Source organism: Symphalangus syndactylus, chromosome 10 (genome assembly GCF_028878055.3).
Source record: "Symphalangus syndactylus isolate Jambi chromosome 10, NHGRI_mSymSyn1-v2.1_pri, whole genome shotgun sequence".
Classification (NCBI taxonomy): domain Eukaryota; kingdom Metazoa; phylum Chordata; class Mammalia; order Primates; family Hylobatidae; genus Symphalangus; species Symphalangus syndactylus.
Window position 1 is genome coordinate 115,867,034 of NC_072432.2, and position 21,439 is coordinate 115,888,472.

General features: G+C 46.5%; 1 protein-coding gene across 5 annotated transcripts in view; it reads right to left on the reverse strand.

Annotated features, from left to right (window-relative positions):
* The window catches only part of PEBP4 (phosphatidylethanolamine binding protein 4), a 287,960-nt gene that overhangs the window by 128,942 nt on the left and 137,579 nt on the right, over window positions 1-21,439 (reverse strand). The gene's annotated exons all lie outside the window — the stretch shown is intronic.

Consider the following 21,439-nt stretch of genomic DNA (forward strand, 5'->3'; position numbering starts at 1 on the left):
GTAAGGACAGAAGAAGGAGACGAGGTATGTTCAAAGTATTTCAAGTTACTAGGAGTACTAATGTTCAAACACAGTCTTGGTTATCAAACCCTGGAAGGCAGAACTAGAGCAAACTCTTGACATTTGAAAAGGAAGCAGTTAGTACAGATAAAAGGAACTGCTAACTTACACAGTGGGTAGTCAACTCGTCTAATTCATTATCCCCAAGAGGTGAGACAGGTTGAAAATACAAATTGCTCTTTAAAACGTTTGGAGAAACTGGCGGGTGGTCGATTCACAGTGGATTCTTGGGTAGATCGTGACTTTTAGGAGGGGATCCCTAAGGACTGAGAGCAGAGAGGAGAACTGTGGTTATTAAAAGTCTGGGTACGGTGGCCAGAGGCAGCATTCCCAGCCGCATGGAAAATGGTTCATTTGGACCCAGGGTGCCAATTCTGATGCTCTTGTGGGGCTGAAGGAGGTAGGAAATATTACGTGCATATTCTGAGTAGAGTGAATATGGCTTACAAAAAGTAATTCCTGCTCCCTACAAATATATGAGCCATATCATCAGGGAGAACCTTAAAAACCTGAGTTTAAAACCCATGGGGCTTTGGAACACTCTTGCAATGAAATGGAAGGAGCGTGGCTCTGTCAACAGACCAGGATCCCAACAGGCCTGCACAGCCATAGGAAGGGTGTGCAGGGCCGTTCCTACTGCCATAAGACGCAGGGCTGGCTTCACGTGCGTGCAGCCTCTGCAGCTGCACAGGCCCTGCACTTTGAAGGGCAGCTGCCTGGTTTAATGCTCTGCTGTTGCCATCTTGAAATTCTCAATAGTTTTTGAACTACAGGCCCTGAATTTTAATTTTAATTTTTATTTTTTGAGATAGAGTCTCGCTCTGTTGCCCAGGCTGGAGTGCAGTGGCACTATCTCTGCTCACTGCAACCTCCGCCTCCCAGGTTCAAGCGATTCTCATGCCTCAGCCTCCTGAGTAGCTGTGATTACAGGCGCCCGCCACCATACCCAGTTAATTTTTGTATTTTTAATAGAGACAGGGTGTCACCATGTTGGCCAGGCTGGTCTCAAACTCCTGACCTCAGGTTATCCTTCTGCCTCGGCCTCCCAAAGTGCTGGGATTACAGGTGCGTGCCACCATGTCCAGCTAATTTTTTGTATTTTTAGTAGAGACAGGGTTTCTACGTGTTGGCCAGGATGGTCTTGAACTCCGACTTCAGGTGATGCACCTGCCTTGGCCTCCCAAAGTGCTGGGATTACAGGTGTGAGCCACTGCGCCTGCCCAGGCCCTGCAATTCTATTTTGTGCAGGGCCCCCCAAATTATGTTGCTGGTCTGGTCAGGAACTACTCAGTTGATCTAATAGTGGAGGGGCCAGAGAAGGGCCAAGGAAGAAGGCCAGTCGAGGCAGCGGGATCCAAATGACACCAGGAAGTGGGACATGTATAGAACGAACAGTTTCCTAGGAAACTGGTTGCTCCGTCTAAGTGTCATACACAGGCTTTGCTGAAAACATTTCCTAATGTCAGGGAATCAACCAAGAGAAACCAGGCCTGGGAGAACCTGGGGTGTACTTGATGGTGCTCAACCACCTGCTGCATGCCCAATCCATGAATGGAATCATCTAGGAAGTTCCAACATCATCTAGAAAAGAGAAAATAAAATTAGCCTTATTGGGCCTGGTCCTGAGTGGATGTTTGGAAGTTGAATGTCAGCCTTGCCCCAGACATGTGTGTTTTTCAGAAATATTCTTAAGTAATGACTTAAGCTTATGACAAGGGCCACTCCTGAGTTATCTGGGAAGCTCGAAGAGCCTGGATTCTGGATCAAGGGTGAAGACGATGAAACAGGGAAAACAAAGACACTCACAGGAGTGAGGCGATGCCCCTCCGCTCCTCTCACCTCTCCTCTGACGGCTCTGAAGCGACATTTCTAACAAGCACTTTGCTCTTGGGGCCTTGGCTTTTCCATTGTCAGAGCAAGTCAACTCAAATCCTCCTTAGAAAGCACAAAAGCGCTGATTCGGTTGGGAAAGTGGGAGAAAAATACCACTACTGAAATAATAACTGGAGTGCTCATATTGTCACAGAAATAATTACAGAAGAAACGCCAAGATGCAGCCCCAGAAATTTTCCAAAGATGCTCCTGCCTCTATAAACCGGCATTTTCCAGCTGACAGAGAAAGAAGTTGCTATAAATTAGGACGAGAGTGTACTAAAGGAAATCCTGGATTGCAAGGCTGTACCTGGTTAGAAAATGTATTTATTTATTTGAGACGGAGTTTCACTTTTGTTGCCCAGGCTGGAGTGCAAAGGCACGATCTCAGCTCACTGCAACCTCTGCCTCCTGGGTTCAAGCGATCCTCCTGCCTCAGCCTCCTGAGTAGCTGGGATTACAGGCAGGCACCATCATACCTGGCTAATTTTGTATTTTTAATAGAGACGGGATTTCTCCATGTTGGTCAGGCTGGTCTTGAACTCCCGACCTCAGGTGATCCACCCACCTCAGCCTCCCAAAGTGCTGGGATTACAGGTGTGAGCCATCCACTGTGCCCAGCCAAAAATTTCAAGTATCTCAATAAGGGGTCCCCTGAGATTTTCTTCCCTTTCACTTAACTGGGTTCTCTTTTCTCTCTCTCTTTTGTTTTGTTCTGTTCAGAAAGTTGGTTCTGTTGGGGATATATTCCTCCAGGAGTTCAGGGAGAGACCACTCCTTCCTAGCCAAGGGTTTCAGAGGTGTGCCCTGGCCCACTGGCCGGGTTGCTGCTTTGCCCCCAGCCAGAAGCCGACGTATCTGGGATCTGACTCTGACTCCCCTCCCTGCTCAAAGCCATTGGTCCTTAGTTGATTGGACCATGGTGGGCACTTGACCTGGGGCAGCCAACCCATAAGCCAGCCAGTGTATGCCCTGGCACAAGGAAAGCCAGGCCACTCTCAACTCTATGAACCAGGCCCCATTAGCAGGGGGCGGGAGAAATCAGGGTCATGGCAAACTAAAGCCCCATGCAGGCAGGGCCCCCAGGAGCCAATTTACCCAGGATGCAAGGGGGAGAGCAGCAGTATAAAGGCGAATCAGTTCCCCAGACCGCCTGAGGCCTGCCAGCTCTCCATTCTCTATCTGGTCCTCATGCATCCCCTATATCAGCCTTCTAGTCCTGGAAGAATGAAGGAAGACTTTCCAAGAGTCAGCGCTGAGCAGCTCTGAAATGGGCTGCCTGGGAGTGAGGGTGGGGTTAGGGAGGAAAGTAAATCCATCATCAGACCAGATGCAGTGGCTCACACCTGTAACCCCAACACTTTGGGAGGCCAAGGCAGGAGGATCACTTGAGCCCAAGAGTTTGAGACCAGCCCTGACAACATACCAGGACACATCTCTACAAAAAAAAAAAAAAAAAAAATTGCTGGGTGCGGTGGTGGTGTGTGCCTATAGTCCTAGCTGCTCAGGAGGCTGAGGTTGAGTCTGGGAGGTTGAGGCTGCAGTGAGCCATGGGTGCACCATGGCACTCTAGCCTGGGCAGCAGAGAGAGACCTGTCTCAAAAATAAGTGAATAAACCCGGCAGCACATGGTAGAGATGTTGTAGGGAAGCTTCAGGGCCTCCACTGATCTTGCCATTCCATGAGTCTGTGTATTTTGGGAGGCTGGTCAGCTCTACATCCATCTCTGTGGCCTGCTGGGGGAAACGCCTTGCCATCCTTCAGGTTGAGAAATCCATTCTCAATATCACAGGTATTCCACCCACAGTCATTCTGCCCTCTTGCCCCATAAGGCGCCTCTCGCCTCCTTAAGCCACTATCAGGCATTATTGGTTTAGAAATCTGTCCTCTGATCAGACCGCAGGCTCATCTGGGCAAGCTGCTCAGCTCCCCTCTGGACCTGGCATGGGCCTGGCCCAGCATAGAATGAATGCGCGAAATGACTGGCGTGGTCAGCCAGGCCCTGGATGGACAGGCTCCTGCTCCTGTATTCCTACTTGCTGGGGTTGGGCCCGCCTAGGGGACAGCTTGGATGGCAGCGACTGGGACAGCCGCTAAGTTGGGGTGCATCTAAAAGAGCTAGAGATGCCAGGAGAAATGTCCTTCTCCTATGTGGACCTCCATCTTTGGGCTGGTTCTGGTGGGTTCCTTCTCCTGTGTCCTCAGAATGCCACCCTGCATGCACCGTGTGCACAGATCAGGGCATCTGGCTCCCTCCCACGGTCAGTGGCCTCTCGCAGGCATAAGGGGAGGCTGCACACTGGGAGGCAGATTGGGAGAAGCAACAGCCTGGGGAGTCCCAGGCCCCAGAGTTCTGGTCCTGTATGACCAGGGCTGGCTCCTTCCCCTCCCTGTGCCACCTTCTTCTGAGTGGAAAAGGGGAAATGTGGCTCTTAGAAGTAGGAGCTCCTGCTTTTAAAGGCACTAAACCCTGGATTGGGAGAGAATCTGGTGGCCTTGGTCAAGCCATCATAGGATCGTCATCACCCCATTCTGAGAAATCACATCAGGTTCCCTCGCCCCACCCTAAACCTACCTTTTTACTTGGCTGCTGAGCCTGTGATAACTGAAGTGTCACCACTGCGATGCCCACAGTTCTCCTTCTCTCGGAGAGGAGAAGGCCAGGGTGACAGGGAGTCTAGGTTTGCACCCCAAGCCAAGTAAGAGGTTGTGTCACTGATCCCCAAAACATCTCAACTCCACTCCCTCATGAGGTTGAACCCACCAGGCCCGGAGTCTCCAGTTCCCTGCCCACATCTACCACGACCTCACAGTGGTCAACACTGGTGAGTTGCAGAAAGGGGACTCGATACAAATGTCACCAAAAACTTGTAGTGTTTGGGTTTGGGCCAAATAGAGATTGCCTGTGTAGAGACAACGGAGGGTCGTAAAGGTGACATACAAAGGGGGTCCTGGCAGGGCATGATGGCTCATGCCTCTGATCCCAGCACTTTGATAGGCCCAGGTGGGAGGATCGCTTGAGCCCAAGAGTTTGAGACCAGCCTGGGCAACCCAGGGAGACCACGCCTCTACAAAAAAATTTTAAAAAATAAAAGAAAGGGGATCCTGGTAAATTGGTCCTCAAGAGAAATCACTTCCATCACTGTGAATGATGTGCATGTCCAATCCACACCCCCAAAACAAGTCATTTTTCTTTACGATATTCCTTGACTATGCGGAAGGTGGGCCCATCCCTCTGAGGCAGAGAAAGGAAGTAGAGGAATGTCAGCAAGTCCTGTTCAAAGGTCAGGGGCCCTGGGGCAGCTGGGTCAGAGCTGAAATTCAGATCTGCCATCCTCTCCTGTCCTACCCTGGCACACAATCCTTTAAGGTGTCGCTTCTGCTTTGGAGATCTCTATATTTAAAGCATATCCTTGGAAAAGAGTCTTCTACTCTACCTCCATCTTTTTCTCTGCTCTCTTGAAATCTCCATTTTCTTAGAGATTTTATGAAGCCTGTCTAGCTGGAAATTCAGAACACCATCATGGGGTGGGAGGAAGACCCCCAAGGGACAGGAGATCCTGGTTGCAGTTCTGATTTTGTCCCTAACTAGCTGGGTAACTTTGGGTCTCCTCTTTGGTAACATGAAAGGCTAGGTCCCCCTCTGCTTCTCATATGCTTTACTTTGAAGGCTAAAGCAGCCTGGGTTTCATGAGGCAAGAGAGAGGCATCAGCCAGCTCCAGGAAGCAGGTCCACGGTTGGCGGGGGAGGGCAGGGTAACCCCAGCCCCTGTCCCCTTCCCTACAAAGATGTAGGGAACAGCATCAGGGAAGACTGGGTGAGTAGAGGAAGCTGAGGATGGTCTGAGTTCTACATGCCTCCTTGAGCAACCCTGCTCAACCCCAGCCCCCAAAATGCTCCAGGAAAGATGCCTGGACCTCAGGTGGCTTCGAGAGAATGCTCAGAACCTGAGCCTGCCACTCTCAGTGGGGGTAATCGCTGAACTCTGTGAGCCAAACACCTAGAAAGAGCTGAAATGACTTTAAATGCCTAAACATTTTAAAACAAACCTTACAACACAGGGCTTTTAATTTTTTTTTCTTTTGCCCCAGTGCTAAAGCTCTCTCTCTCTCTCTGCCGCTTTCTCTTTTGGGGGGAATTCAAAAGCCGTTTTATGCCTCATTACCTGCACACTGTGAGTGATGTCTGTCGGTCCATGTGCTGTAAATACCTTAAATCATGCTTCATTAAGAATATCTATGGTGCTGTTAAAGAGCTATAATAGACAACGAGTTAACAGATGATTAAAGATGAATTCCATTTGTGTCAGTCACCAGCCAGAGAGAGACGAGAGGCTGTAAGTTCTCAACTCATTATCCAAGGGAGTGCAGATCTTCCTGGATTTGTGAGGAGTAGGGAGGCAGGGGAGGGCTGTCTGCCTGCTGAGAGTGGAGTATGGGGCGAGCTGGGTGGTGGCGATGTGGGCTGTGCCAGGGGAGGATGAGTGTGTGGGACCAGCCAAGGGGGATAGGGGAGAGAAAATCCTGTGCAGGCTCAGAGAAGGGGAAGTGTGTGTGTGCATGTGTGTGTGAGTGTGTGCTCACTCCTGTGCAGGTGTGTCAGGAGCTGTGCTCACTGTCTGATGGTGCTGTCAGCTCTGCCTGGCTGTTTCCATGCACATGGTCAAATTCCACTTGGAGCCATAAGAAACAGATCAATTTTTGGTAGCCAGAGAAAAAGAGGCAGGTGGGAAGGAGGAGAGAGAGTTGCAAAGGTGGAGACACAGGACTCTTAGCAGTAGCTGTGGCAAGGAGGAAGGAAGGAGAAACTTCCTTTCTTCTGCTGCGTTTTCAGGGAAGAAATGATGATGAGTGTCGTCAAGAAGAAAGGCAGTTGGGGAAAAAGGCAGACTGCTGAGGGAGCGGAATTGTTTCCCTTTGAAGAACTATCCAAAAAGACAAACGTACACTGTCTAGTCTCTAAACTATTCTCAGAAGCACTAGCCACCATCATTCAGAGAACCAGATATCCTTACACTATTTTCTCCTAATAGAGTCCAGTGGTAGGAATCTGGAAAGCAGCAAGTACCAGCTCCAGGCAGCATGTCCATGGAGCAAGAGGGCAACCCCCAGCCTCTGTCCTCTTGAGATCTTAAAGTGCTTGGGACTCTCAGTTCTGTGCTTGGGACCCTAAAGACTTCAGCAAGAATGGTTGGGTAAGGTCACATAACGAAATGAAGATGAACATAAAGCAGTTCTAATAGATAGCTTCAGCATTCTTCATGGCTATTAAACTTTTTCTTATTCATCCTTTAGAAGGTATTGTAATTATTCTCCCATTTTACAAATGGAGAAGCTGAGGCACTGAGTAAAAATAGATTATGGGGCCGGGCGCGGTGGCTCACGCTTGTAATCCCAGCACTTTGGGAGGCCGAGGCGGGCGGATCACGAGGTCAGGAGATCGAGACCACGGTGAAACCCCGTCTCTACTAAAAAATACAAAAAATTAGCCGGGCGCAGTGGCGGGCGCCTGTAGTCCCAGCTACTCGGAGGCTGAGGCAGGAGAATGGAGTGAACCCGGGAGGCGGAGCTTGCAGTGAGCCGAGATTGCGCCACTGCACTCCAGCCCGGGCGACAGAGCGAGACTCTGTCTCAAAAAAAAAAAAAAAAAAAAAATAGATTATGGCTATCAATGAGTTAATAGATATTAGGTGCCTTCTACTGGGAGATGCGTTTCTGGCATCTAAGACCTGGTTCTTGCCTTCAAGGTGCTTTACAGTGTAGACAGGAAGTGGGGCGTCCCACTGCACAGGCAGGGAAAGGAAAGCTACCGACCTGAGGTCAGTTAGAGGGCAGAAGGAGGGGGTGGAAGACATGGCAACTTGGTATTAGCAGCCTTGGTTGAATCTGTGTGTTACTTTACTAATGATAACACACCAGCTCTTCTTGGCATCTTCTGACCCAGACGGTGTTTCCATGCCCACTGCCAAGTTATCCTGGCTCTGCTGGCAACGCTGATGTGTGGCATTATGTGATTCATGTCCCCAGTGCTGCTGTCACGTTCTCTGACATCCTGGGTGTCACCTGCCATGTTGTCTTGAATATGCTACTTGGCCTGGGGTGTTACTACAAGTCTTCACTCTTCACATCTACTTTTTATGCAGAAAAAGGTTAAAGATGTCAAAATCTGATGCTTCTGATTCCTTTCACATACAGTCAACTCAAGACGTTCACATGAGTTCACATGTCCATGGCTTTAATCTATCATTTGTTGCTGTGGAATGCAACTGGTTTGTGAGTGGGGATGGGAGAGAGGACCTGAGTGTACTCTGTGAAGGAGGCGGCACGTGTGGGCATTTGGTAAACGCTGGGTGGAAAGAAATAGTGTTCAAATTAGGGTGGGGGCAGTGGACACAGAAGAGCTTGTGTATGACTTGTGTTTCACAGTTCACCAAATATGTCCATGCATAAGGACTCCTGGATCCCCCAGGAGCCCTGTGATATCGAGGAAGATATCATCCTACCCTTTAAGAAAAAAATATATATATCCATGGCTTAGAAGAAATAAATAATGGGCTTCAGGACTTGGCCAGTGAGTGATTGAGCTGGGATGATTCTTGTTCTTCTTCTTACTGCAATGCCTCCCCTGGGTTAGGGTCTGAGTTGATGGGACCCTCTTGAAAACAATGGAGAAGGTGAACAGGGAAGAGTGAATGGGACGAATGCTTCCTGGCCAGCATCTCGAATCAGGACAACCAGACAAAAGAGACTGCCTGATGGTGGGAAGGGACTGAAGAGGGACTGGAAAAGGAACAAAGCCAGGGGCTTCTTGGAGCAAGCTGGTCTTCTGGGAGAACTGGGAAGCCAGAGAGCAAAGTTGTGTCCAAACAGCCAGGTGAGGCGGGAGCTGTGATACGGCCAAGCAGCACCACTAGGAGGGGTTGTTCTTGGTCTGAAAACATCTCCATGGCAAGTGTGTGTGTGTGTGTGTGTGTGTGTCTGTGTGTGTCTGTGTGTGTGTGTGTCTGTGTGATGCTAGAAAGAGCAGGGGCTACGAGCCTAGCTCTGGCTGTGCAGCCTGCCATTTGTGACTTCTAGTCTTAGTTCTTCATTTATACGATGGAGATACTCATCCTTCCTCCCAACATGGTTTGAAAATGAAATGAAATCCGGAGTATGGAACTATGTCTAGGCTCATAAGCAGGAAGACTGCTGCATATAGTCAGTGTTACTAACAGCCACAGCCTCCCAGGACCTCAGGGAGGGGTAGGAGGAAGGGCCTCTCATTGCAATGTGATCCAAGTTTAGAAAGGAGTTGGAATAGACTTGGGTTCAGACACGGCTTCATGCCATGTCCCACTTCCAGGAAAAGAAACGGGCTTGTTGGAAAAAGAAAACAGACTCAGAAAGCATCTTGGGCATCCAACAGTTCTTAGGAAACAGCATTTGGGCAAACATCATTGAATCAGCAACACTTGGATCCAGTTTCCATTGACAGCTTCACAAACTGAAGATGGAGAGGCGGGGGACCTGGAAAGGCAGCCTATTTGGGACAATGTCCAAATGGATCTTGCCCCGGGTGACAGTCTCCACTCCCTTCCTCCCCTCCACATTTGGCTTGCATGGTGCCTCTAGTAAGTTCTAACATGCAGGACTCCACGGAGACTCCTGGGCTTCTGGAAGAAGGATGCAAAAGACCCGGAGCCCAAAGCCGGAACATCTGGCTTGAGTTCCAGGCGCATCAGTTATTGGGGCACTGAATGGCCTTTGTGACTTTGCATTTCAGTTCCTTCTGAGTCAATTCTTGAGAATGAATATACTCCCATCAAGGAAGTGCTTTGGGGCCCTCAGTGAAGCCTACCTAAGGTAGACACTTGGGATTTTGGAACTAGATGGTGAGACCCAGAGATCATCTGGTATAACTTTATTATAGGACAGAGGAGGAAACTGAGCTCAGGAAAGCTAAGCAACTTGCCCAGAACCACACACCAAAAGCAGGGTCTTCTAACTCACGTTACAGTGATCTCCCTGGGCACCACCCACTGCACATTAGAGTTACTCAGGTCCTCACACCTGAAGCTGACGACGAGCAGAAAAATCCTCTCTCCCTTGCTTATCGGAATCCCATTACCCATAGTTGCTGGGAAAAGGGGGCACTAAACAGTTCCCCAGAAAGCACAAGCGAGGACTTGGGCGGAAGAGGGAGTGTGCATCGGCCCTGATAATTGAATCTCGGTGCAAAGAGACAGCCGGATGCACTGCAATTGAGTTAAGTGGAAAACGGCATTTCTGTATTGTTAGGAGCCTTCTCAGCCCAAGGCCCTGATCATTTACTCCAAGCACCTGGTGGTCTTGCAGATCTGACCCCAGCGCCTAGCTGAGCCACGGGCCAGCTGGGATCAGCTGCGTGGGACAGGGAAAGAAATTAATTTTCAATCCCTGGGGACTGCAGTTGGTAGCTCAGCAGCCAAGGATTATACAGACCCGGAGATAATAGGGCACCATCCCTCTGGGGGAGTTATTGAACTCCCAAGTGCTGGTGGGGAGGTGGCAGAGGAAAGAGGGAGAGGGGTTGGAACAGTCTTTATTGGGAATCCCATCACTGAGGTTTAATGGACATTCTGTTGCTGGAGATTTAGTCTCTTGCCGATTTCTCTTCCGAATATTTAATTTAAAACTCCTGCCCTCCACCTCCAAAGCATCAACCCCTAGAGTATAGAAGAACTGAGTTTCTTGTTCTTCTTTTTTTCCCTACCTGTTGTAGTGAGGCAAGAAGTTGCTTTGGCAGAACGACCATGCTCTGATTACACGAACACATTTGCAGATTCCGGCACCCTCCCATCTTCAACGACCATCCCAAGAGCACAAACCTCCTGATTTCTTTCCCGAACCCATGTAAAATGGAGCAAGCCTGGGTCTCCTTTCCCTCCGAGCCCACCTTTTCTAGTCGTTGGTAAATGAACAGCAGCGAGAAACACACCACAAGAGCGTCCAACCAGAAAGAGCCTAGAAAAAATCTGTTTCCCAACACAAACTTGGTTCCAACGGAGTCTTTTGTGAGTGTGAAGAAAATATGAATTATAGTTCCTGGCCGTGCAAAGTCCTCACTAAAAAGAAAAAAAAATAAGAAAGAAAGAAAATGCTACATCTGTTTCCATTTCAGTTGCTCACATGTTTAAATACATCGATGAGGCATCCGTCTAAATTTACCAGGTCCTGAGCAATTAACAATTAAAAAAAAAGACTAAAAGATGATGGCAACATTTGAAAAATGCAAAATGCTAAGATACGTGTGTTCATGTGTTCATTTCTATCACATTGCATTCCTTTGCAATCCTGGCACTCCAGGAAAACGGGAGCAAGGCCTCTAAAAAGGAACAGGGCATCATTAGCGTGGCCAGATCCCTATCTTAGCCTGCAGCAATTACCATCCTTCCAAGCGAGCTGCGAAGCGCTTTCATTACTGGGGGACTGAGGGGTCACTCACCTCCAGCCCCCATCTTGGGCTAAAACAAGCATTTTCCGAACTAAGCATTCCAGTTTCATTTCAATCTGTAATTGCTTTGATTTCGGTATGCGTAGAACATGGAAGCTTCAAGACTAAGAATTTTATTAGTCAATAAGTTTGCTACTTTTATGAATCATTAGCCCTCATTTTACTCCTTTCCCATACTGGCCTGAACCAGTGGGACAGATTTCTTTTGTCCTCCTGTGGGGACCAGTGAAAACACCCTGCAAGACCACCTGTTCCAGGGATAATTGGTTTCTCCAGGTCACAGAAGTGGGATAAAATCAGTGGATGTAAACCTGGAGCATTATTTCTGCTTTCATACTAAAGGAAGTCAATGCTGGGCACTGGAGTTTATTGCAAAGTTCTTACATTTATTTAAAGTTTTAAAATTTTCAAGCTCCTTAGTATCTATTAGCTCAAAGCCCTGTGAAGTAAGTAGGAAGGTACCCTTCTTTTCAGAGAGAGGGTCAAAAAGCTGCTGATCAGAGTTAGGTAGGAATAGAGGGAACCAGGGCTTCCTGCCTCAGTCCTGACGTTTCAATTCTACAACTTGCCTCACTGCAAATTCCCTTCACAGGAGGAAATCCAGAAGATGAGTCATTAGGGATACAGAGCTCAAATCCTGGACTATACTATTGCCTCCTGGAAGTCCAGCACTCCTTCTCTGGGCCTAATAAATGACGGCCTGAGTCCATGGATGGTTCTGACCAGGAACTTGTCAGGACGAAGGCAAAGAAACGCTTCCTCCAGGCCTTAGGAGGAGTTGGGATCCGCAGATGAACAGATCACAGGAGATGCATCTTGGTTGGGACAACAATTATGCCAACTGCTTATTGTTTTTGATAAACTGGCCACAGATCCTAGTTAGCAAGAACAACAAACCTCACCAATGCCAGAATCCAGAGACCATGAGACCAAAAAAAGAAATTCATATAAGAGAAAAAAAATGATCCATCCAATATAATCAGTGCCTGCAATGCTGCACACAGATAGGTGGTCTCACAGCCTCACTACTTAAGAATCCCAATGCATGACTCCAGGTGCTAGAGGACTGGACATGGCCCTAGCCTTCAGGAATCAACTGAGTTACAAAGCGGCTTTGAGATTGGCAGCAGCCTCTAGGTAAGTGAGGAGCTTTGCTGGTGTTCATTTTAACTCTAATTTCCATAGGAGATGAAACCTGACTGGCGACTTCCTTTGTATTTCCCTACATCTCCCAGGACAAATCTTTTTGCAGAGGGCTCACCAAAATATGTATATTCACTACATATCTGCTTCTGGGACACTATCAGGTCTGGCACCCACTCCTCCTACACAACATGTATACACAATAGTAGTATAGGGGGAACGATAAAAATAAGTAGTCTTGCCGTAGGGACCAGTCTCAGGAACGTGCCTGGTGGAAATGAATGTAACAGTGCCTTGATAACAGCCAGGAATACAAACCACCTCCATGACTGCCAGTAAAGGACAGAGAGATAAGCAGGGGCTGGGGCAATGAGGGAGCAAAGGAGTTAATGTCTTTTCTCCCCGTCTTCACTTAGGGAATTTGAATTCTTGATCAAGCGATTTGTCAGGATTGTTGTGTATTTACTGTAATTACAGAACATCAAATGTGCATTGACGTAATTACCATAAATATGTGTAAAGACATTATAACGTATAATTATGTCATATAATTCTTTAATAAAGCATGCAGAAGAAAAATTACTCTGCACATGCTCAATGCATATCTTCTCCTGACTCTTTCTACTGAAGGTTTTATTTGCTCCCTCCCCCTCCCTCTTTTCAAATTCCAGAGACAGTTTCTCCCATTTAGGATTAACTAGCAGAAGGGTGAGATTAGAACGTGTGTGTGTATGTGTGTGTGCATGCAAGCTTGCCCAAATGAGTATGTATGTATGTGTGTGCACGCACACACACACACACACACACACCCCAGGAAAGAAAGGCGTTTTTTAAACCCTGGAAGAGGTACCATGGCCCAGGTGTGAACAGCACACCAGTCTTGCAGTCAGTGTTCCCATGGCTGATACAGAAGAATTCTGTGACCCAAGATCAACTCCTTCTCTCTCTCTGCACTTCTCCTACCTGTAATTGCCTGGGTGACCTGTGCCCTGCATGGGGTGAATGTGTCGGTGCACGGGTCACACCACGTAGTGACACTGAGAGCTCCTGGGAGAGGGATGCTTGGGAAGATGTTGACATTACTCTGAACCCAGGGAACTTTTGTAAAGATCTGAACAAAAAGTAAAATCTCCCAGATGAGATCGCTAGGGGTGTTCAAGTGGAGCCCGGATTGTCACCAAGACTAGAACAGATTTGAAGTCCTTCCCCAGCCCTCAGAGAGTCTATTAGATGTGGGGTCTGTGTCATGATCTGCATTTTCACATCCCTTCCTCTGGCCCTGCAGGCCTTTTGGAGGCTGTGCACCCCTGAGGTTAAGGCTTCTGCAGAGAAAACTGCTGGAAGTATTATGTCCCTAGAACTCAGCGTTAAATCAAATGAGAAAGAATGCCCTTATGAGTGCGCAAGACCTTCCCAATGATGATACCAAAATCAAAATTATAAAGGAAAAAGACTGATTAGACTATGCAAAAAGGTACAATTTCTCTACATAAAAATACCATAAATACAGTAAAAAGCATCCAGGCATGATAGCTCACGCCTGTAATCCTGGCACTTTAGGAGGCCAAAGCAGAAGAATTGCGTGGGCCTAGCAATTTGAAAATTGCGTGGGCCTAGAAAACAAAGTGAGACCCCATTTTTACAAAAAAATTTTTAAAATAGCCAGGTGTGGTGGTGCACGCCTGTATTGCCAGTTACTTAGGAGGCTGAGGCAGGAGGAGGATGGTTGAGCCTAGGAGGTTGAGGCTGCAGTGAACCATGTTTGCAGCACTGCACTCCAGCCTGGGCGAGGGTGAGACCCTGCCTCAAAGAAAAAAAAAGGAAACCTAATATAATAAAAAGCAAACAAAAGACCAAGAAAATACTTGCAACATATATGATGAAGGGGATAATATAGCTAACATACTAAAAAGCTCTGACCAATCAGTAAGAAAAAATGGGCAACACTGGAGAGAAAAAATCTAAATAGAAAATATGGGCAACAATGGAGATAAAAAATCACAAAATAAATACGCATTGCCAAAAAGCACATGAAAAAATAACTAGCCTAATTTATAATCAATTAGGGTACTATTTTGTACTTGTCAAATTGGTAATTATTTTAACAAATTCTAAAATACAGTGGTGATGAAATGTTGACAGTATGATAATAGAAACTGGGTTAACTTTCTTGGGACAAATTTGGCAATGAATATCAAAAACGTTGAAAAGGGCTGAGAGAGGTGGCTCACACTTGTAATCCCAGCACTTTGGGAGGCCGAGGCGGGTGGATTACTTGAGGCCAGGAGCTTGAGACGGGCCAGGCCAACATGGCGAAACCTTGTTTCTACTAAAAACACAAAAAGTAGCCAGGCGTAGTGGTGCATGCTTATAATCTCAGCTGCTGGGGAGGCTGAGGCATGACAATTGCTTAAGCCGAGAAGAAGAGGTTTCTGTGAACCCAGATTGCCCCATTATACTCTAGCCTGGGCAATAGAGGGAAACCGTCTCTAAATAAATAAATAAATAGAAAAATAAAAAACCTTGAAAAGGTGTATACTCTTTGATCTATTAGTTCCTCTTCTAGGATCTTACCCCCAGAAATTAAAAATAAAGTCAAAGATTTAGGCCTCAGTTTTCCTGACACCAAATTATTTATAATAGTGAAAGAAAAACTTCCCCAGAAACAACTCAATGTCCAACAAAGGGGAACTGGTTAAATGAAGGAAGACAGAGTCCGAACTCCACAGAACACAATTCAGCCATTAAAAATGATTGGTGAGTGTTTGATGACATGAACTGATGCATTATGATGTTTAAAAAAGCACAAAATTATTAGCCAGTATGTGAAGGAAGATACAATTGATAGGTATAAAAATGTAGAGGAATTTATACCAAGATATTAATACTGGCTTATCTTTTAGTGTGGGAGTAGGAACATTTAATTTTTTCCCTTTCTTTAAAAAAAAATCTGGGTAGTCCAAATTTTTATAGTGAATATTTCCTACTTTAAAAAAGGAAATCTACACACACACACACACACACACATTTACTCACTCACACATTTTGGTTTAATACCCTGAGGCAGTTTACACAGAAAGCATCTATACCATATGGGGCTCCATCGTCTACCAATGCTATACCCTTCTCTCAGCCTCTTGCTCCCCATCACCCATTCCAGAAAACACTTGTGGCCAGAGCCAAGTTCTTGAAGGACCGCCAGGAGTGGAAGACTCAGTGCACAGTATATTCTTGCTTTTAAGCAGTGAGTGAGATTCACAGCAAGCAAATAGCAGAACTAGAATTGGAAGCTAAGATGACAGCAGGCCAGGAGCCGGCCTGGTTGATAGGGTCCTTGAACCCAGAACTGATGTAATGAGTCTTTCATCTGAAGTCACAGGAGAACCTGAAGTTGGGGGAGCAAACATAGTTGATTCTAGCGGGATGCAGAGTCCGGGACCAAAGAGGGAGGTGGAAGTGGGTTACTAAATGGAAAAGCCAGAAGCCAGCATCAAATACCAAAGCATTCCTCATAAGCTTTTCTCTCTATCTATCTCACTTTGTATATGACATGGTTAAGGCAGCATACCGAGTCAGGGAGCAGTGAGCCATGGAGATGAACAGGGGGCAAGGGATGGGGTGCAAGAGGAGAGCTGTCCATGAGAACTACCTGCAATAGTAGGAATTGTCTGTTACCTGACTTACATGCCCCTGGTGCATGGTGTGTTGGGCGATGCTTCATGGACCATCCATGGGGCAAACTCTTAGTTGTTACCCCGACCTTCTCTTCCACCATTTTTCAGAGTGTGGGGACCATGGGGTAGAATTCTTCTAGGTGACAAGGGCTGAGACATTTTGTTCTTGCTGCTATTATAACTAAGGCGGGGGTCCTCTCCATGTCCCAGTGAGAAGAGGTAGCTTCAGCAGCACCCACAGACCCAGCTAGTCAAAGAGGGATAGTGTGGGTGTTGAAATGGTGAAAGGAATCGTCCAGCTTCCTGCATTTCTTCTTAAGTTCCTTTCTCAGACATTGGGCAGCAAAATAGTGACGGCATCTGAGGAGTGTAGCTGTTTTTAGCAATGTGGCTTAAGAAAGGAGTTAACATGGCCTTAATGAATAACCACAGGTTAACCCTTATCATCAATCTCAGAATTAGAATTTCCTTCTTCTCTTTTCATTTTGGTAAATGCAGAGATAAGGAGCATACAGAACATATCCTCACTGTCAAATGCTTGGCCCCAGCATCCTGGGAAAATGCAGAGTATTAAGTATCTCATCCTGTTACTCAGATTTCAAAGTATGGCATCCTCTCTATCCCATTCATTTTCTCAATATTCTTAGAAAGCAAGAAAGGGATAACTAGACTCATCTTAGAGATGAAAAAACTGAGACTTTGAGATGACAACTGAAGCCTGAAAGTCTCATGTCAAATAAGTAACAGAGGTCGGGAGTGGTGGTTCATGCCTGTAATCCCAGCATTTTGGGAGGCTGAGGCAGGTGGATCACTTGAGGCCAGGAGTTCGAGACCAGCCTAGCCAAAATGGTGAAATCCCACCTTTACTAAAAATACAAAAATTAGCTGGGCATGGTGGCGGATGCCTGTAGTCCCAGCTATTTGGGAGGCTGAGGCAGGAGACTCACTTGAACCTGGGAGGCAGAGGTTGCAGTGAGCCAAGATTGCACCACTGCACTCCAGCCTGGGTGACAGAATGAAACCCTGTCTCAAACAACAACAACAACAACAAAACAGAACTACATAGAAGGGACTACCTTGTGGTCATCTGGTTTGGACTCCATTTAGAAGTCAGCATGGCATGAGTGTCCCCATAATATGCAAACACTTCAAAAAACCGAACATGCTGAACTCCAAGATGTCATAGACCAGCTCATTTCTACTTTCAATAAGTAAACTTTTGTCTTAGGCTGAGAGAAGCCCAGCCTATAAAGCAAACTACGGCAGCACCTATCTACTAGGGAGCACTATCACATGGCCATCAGACTCCCCCGTGGAGCCTGCACCCCAGGAGAAAGTCAAAGATGGAAAATCCAAGTAGCTTCTGAGGCAGAACCAGTAATTCGCCAAGTGTTGAGCTTGCAGCATTGAGGTTGCTTACAACTATTCAATTGGAAAAAAGTCAGACTCATCAGGCTGGAATCTGATTAGTTTCCCTTAGTGAGCTGGAGCTTGAATACTCCAGGGGGATCAGTCCAAAACAAAGCCGGCAGAGGAAGCAGCCAGAAGTGTCCAGGTGCAACGGGCCATCTCTGGCTCAGGTGAGATGAGCCTCGGGACCTATTTAGAAGAAGAGGTTGGGTTGGGATAGAACTGAGATAGCAGCTTGGCACACTGGCCCACAGAGTACCTATGACAGCTGTCTAGTAGCCAAGATTGAGAATATTAGAAGATCCACTTCAGCAGTGTATGAAATCAAAGCCCAAATTTTAAACTCCGCACTCCTTGACACAGCATTTGAGGCCCATCTGGTCTCCATCTTGCCTCATCTCCTATTATGTCCCTCCCTGTACTTTAAGTTTGGGCCCTATCAGTCCAGCATCCTTTCCTTGCATACAACCTACACTCTTATGCCTCTCTATCTTGCCTTACATATTTGTTTTTGTAGATCCCTTCTCAATCTTTTCTAAAAATATTGTCTTTGGGAGGCTGAGGCAGGAGGATCACTTGAGCCCAGGAGATGTCTGTCCCTGGGCAACATAGGGACACCCCATCTCTACAAAAAATTTAAAAATTAGCTGGGCATGATGGTGCATGCCTAAAGTCTCAGCTACTCTGGAGGCTGAGGTGAGAGGACCTCTTGAGCCCAGCAGTCAAGGTTGCAATGAGCTATGATCATGTCACTGCACTCTAGCCTGCGTGACAGAGTAAGACTCCTCTCAAAAAAAAAAAAAAAAGTAAGAAAGAAAAAGAAAAAGAAAGAAAAATATATATGTATATATGGTGCCAGAATACACATATCATGCAATTTGTCATCCTAACCATTTTTCAGTGTCCAATTCAGTAGTCTTAAGGACATTCACATTGATATGCAACTGATCCCCAGAATGATTTTCATTTTGCAAAACTGAAACTCTTTAGTCATTAAACAACTCCCTCTTCCCTCTCCCCCCAGCTCCTGGCAACAACCATTCTGCCTTCTCTCTATGAATTTGACTCCTCTAGGTATCCTGCCTAAGTGGAATGGTACAGTACCTGTCTTTTTGTGACTGGCTTGTTTCACTTAGCATAATGTCCTCAAGTTCCATCCACGTGGTAGCACGGGCCAGAATTTCCTTCCTCTTTAAAGCTGAATAATCTTCCACTGTGTGGATATACCACGTTGTGTTTATGCATTCCCATCTTTTTTGCCCTCTCAAAATCTGACTCTATCTTCAAAGCTTAAAACCCAGGATATGTACTCTATGGAGCTCTCCTCAAGACCCTCCATTACAAGCTAGTCATGTACAAAGATCTTTTGAGCATCTGTTCCGTGCCACGCGACAGGGACACAAGGATAAGTAGCCACAGTCTCTCCTGCACGGTCCCTCCAAGCCCAGCTTACTGAGCACACTGCAGGTGACTTGGTGACAGCCCTGACTGTCCATGTTCATGACACACTGTGCTGCCACGAGGTCTACTTAATGGTTTCTGTATTAGTCATCTCATTTGTAAGCTCTTGAGGACCTGGGCCACATCTGATCTCAGTATCCCCAGTGTGCAGCACAGTATATTGAACATAGAAAATGCTCAATAAATATTTGTTAAAACAGAATTAAATTTGCATTCCTTGGAATGTAGAGCTTCTTGACTTCTAAGTGACTGGCCAGTTGACACAATAAGCTGGAAGTCAGTGCCCACTTATTGCCAGAGCTGTTACCTGGTTCTGGTCCAGGGCCTCAGGTTTTGATTCCAAGCCCTCACCAGTGGAGTGGAGGACTTTATAAAAGAATTTCACTTTAGCCTACCGAAGTCAGCAGAGGGAGAAGTGGAGGTTCAATTTGCCCTATTACAGCTAATAATAATAGCTCAGATGTTTCGTGCTCTTTCCATGTACCAGACTTTCCAAGTGCTTTCCGTAAATTGAGTCCTCACAACAAGCCTAAGAGATAGGTTTTTAGCTAGGATAAATAAATGTCGACTACTATCCCTATTTCGCAAATGATACAACTGAGGCCCAGAGAGGCTACACACCTTACCTGCTGAATACAGAGGAAATTAAGTCATATGGTCAGAATGCAAATGCAGGTGGGCAAACTCCCAGTCCTATGCTATTCTCCTGGACTTCCTGTGGCAAGATTTGACAGAGATTACATTTATCAGAACTCACTGGAGAATCTCTTTAAAACATTAAAAGGGGGCCTGACCAGGGCTCTCTGATGTCAGGGATCTATTTTCTGTTTTGGCTCTCGTTCTGAGTCTTGCAGCCCATCTGGATTCTGAATTTCCTTAGGCCCAAAGGATGTCAACTTGATTAAAGAGAAATATCAAGAACTAAGAACTTTTCTTGACAGAGAGGTGTGAGGTAGGGGTGGTGGAGAGGAGAAAATGAAAAGAAACAGAGAGAAAATGGGTTCAGTTGCCACTTATAATAACCTAGACTCAATCTTGCGCTTTAGTGATAAGATCTTAGGAGCAATTTGTGAGGAGGGTTTGAGCGGCATACTGGTTGGATCGGGAGCATGAAGTCATTCTCTCTCTTCCCACTAAGTCTGAACTCTGAATTAATTTCTCCTGCATGTTTAGCTAGCACCCAGCAAGTGATGCCAACGCAAAAGCGGCCACTTGATCAGGAGTATTGATGGGGAGAAGAGAAAGAAAACATCAAAAGCACTCCGGCTGAACTGAAGGTATGGGGTGACAGCAGATCCCAGGGAAAGCTGGCAGCATTGTTCAGGAGGCCACAGGAGTCAGAGGCCTGGGATCCATCCTCAATCTTCCCCTAACCACACAAGTAACTCAATCTCTGGATCTCAGAAAAATTCAAGCTGGAATTAGTACCCACATGATGTCTTCCAGCTATAATGTTCTATGATTCCATAGCCCAGCCAATTATCTACAGGAGTATCTCGTCTGCATAAAAAATGGAACTGTTCTCCTAAGAATGTTTTCCTGCCCCAGAAGAGTGATTCAGCGATTAATGACAGGGTCCCTGATTCCCTCCCTAAGTATCTAAGACTTAAGTGAAGGGACCAAGGGAAGACTTCACAGGATCCGAAAACAGCAACTTGTGTAGATCAGCCGGGAGAGGAGCTGGGAGTACAGTCATAACAAATATAGGATAGAGGGCTCTGGCAGTATTCAGAGTAATTACTATTTATTGAGCATTTACTAGGTACCTCACACCACTCTAAATGCTTAAGCACAAACTCTTTTAAGCTTCAAAGGACTCTCATATATATTCAATCTATAGGTGAGAAAACTGAGGTTTCAAAAGGCTGAATAAGTCACAACCTCCCTATGGCCACACAGCTAGTAGGACTGCAGGTACTGGGGTGTGAGCCTAGATCAGGGCCCACCCTCATAACCTTTTTTTTTTTTTTTTTTGAGACGGAGTCTCGCTCTGTCGCCCAGGCTGGAGTGCAGTGGTGCGATCTCAGCTCACTGCAAGCTCCGCCTCCCAGATTCACGCCACTCTCCTGCCTCAGCCTCCTGAGTAGCTGGGACTACGAGTGCCCGCCACCACACCAGGCTAATTTTTTTATTTATTTTTTTTTATTTGTTGCTTTTTATTTATTTATTTTTTTTAATTATACTTTAGGGTTTTAGGGTACATGTGCACAATGTGCAGGTTTGTTACATATGTATCCATGTGCCATGTTGATTTCCCGCACCCATTAACTCGTCATTTAGCATTAGGTGTATCTCCTAATGCTGTCCCTCCCCCCTCCCCCCACCCCACAACAGTCCCCGGAGC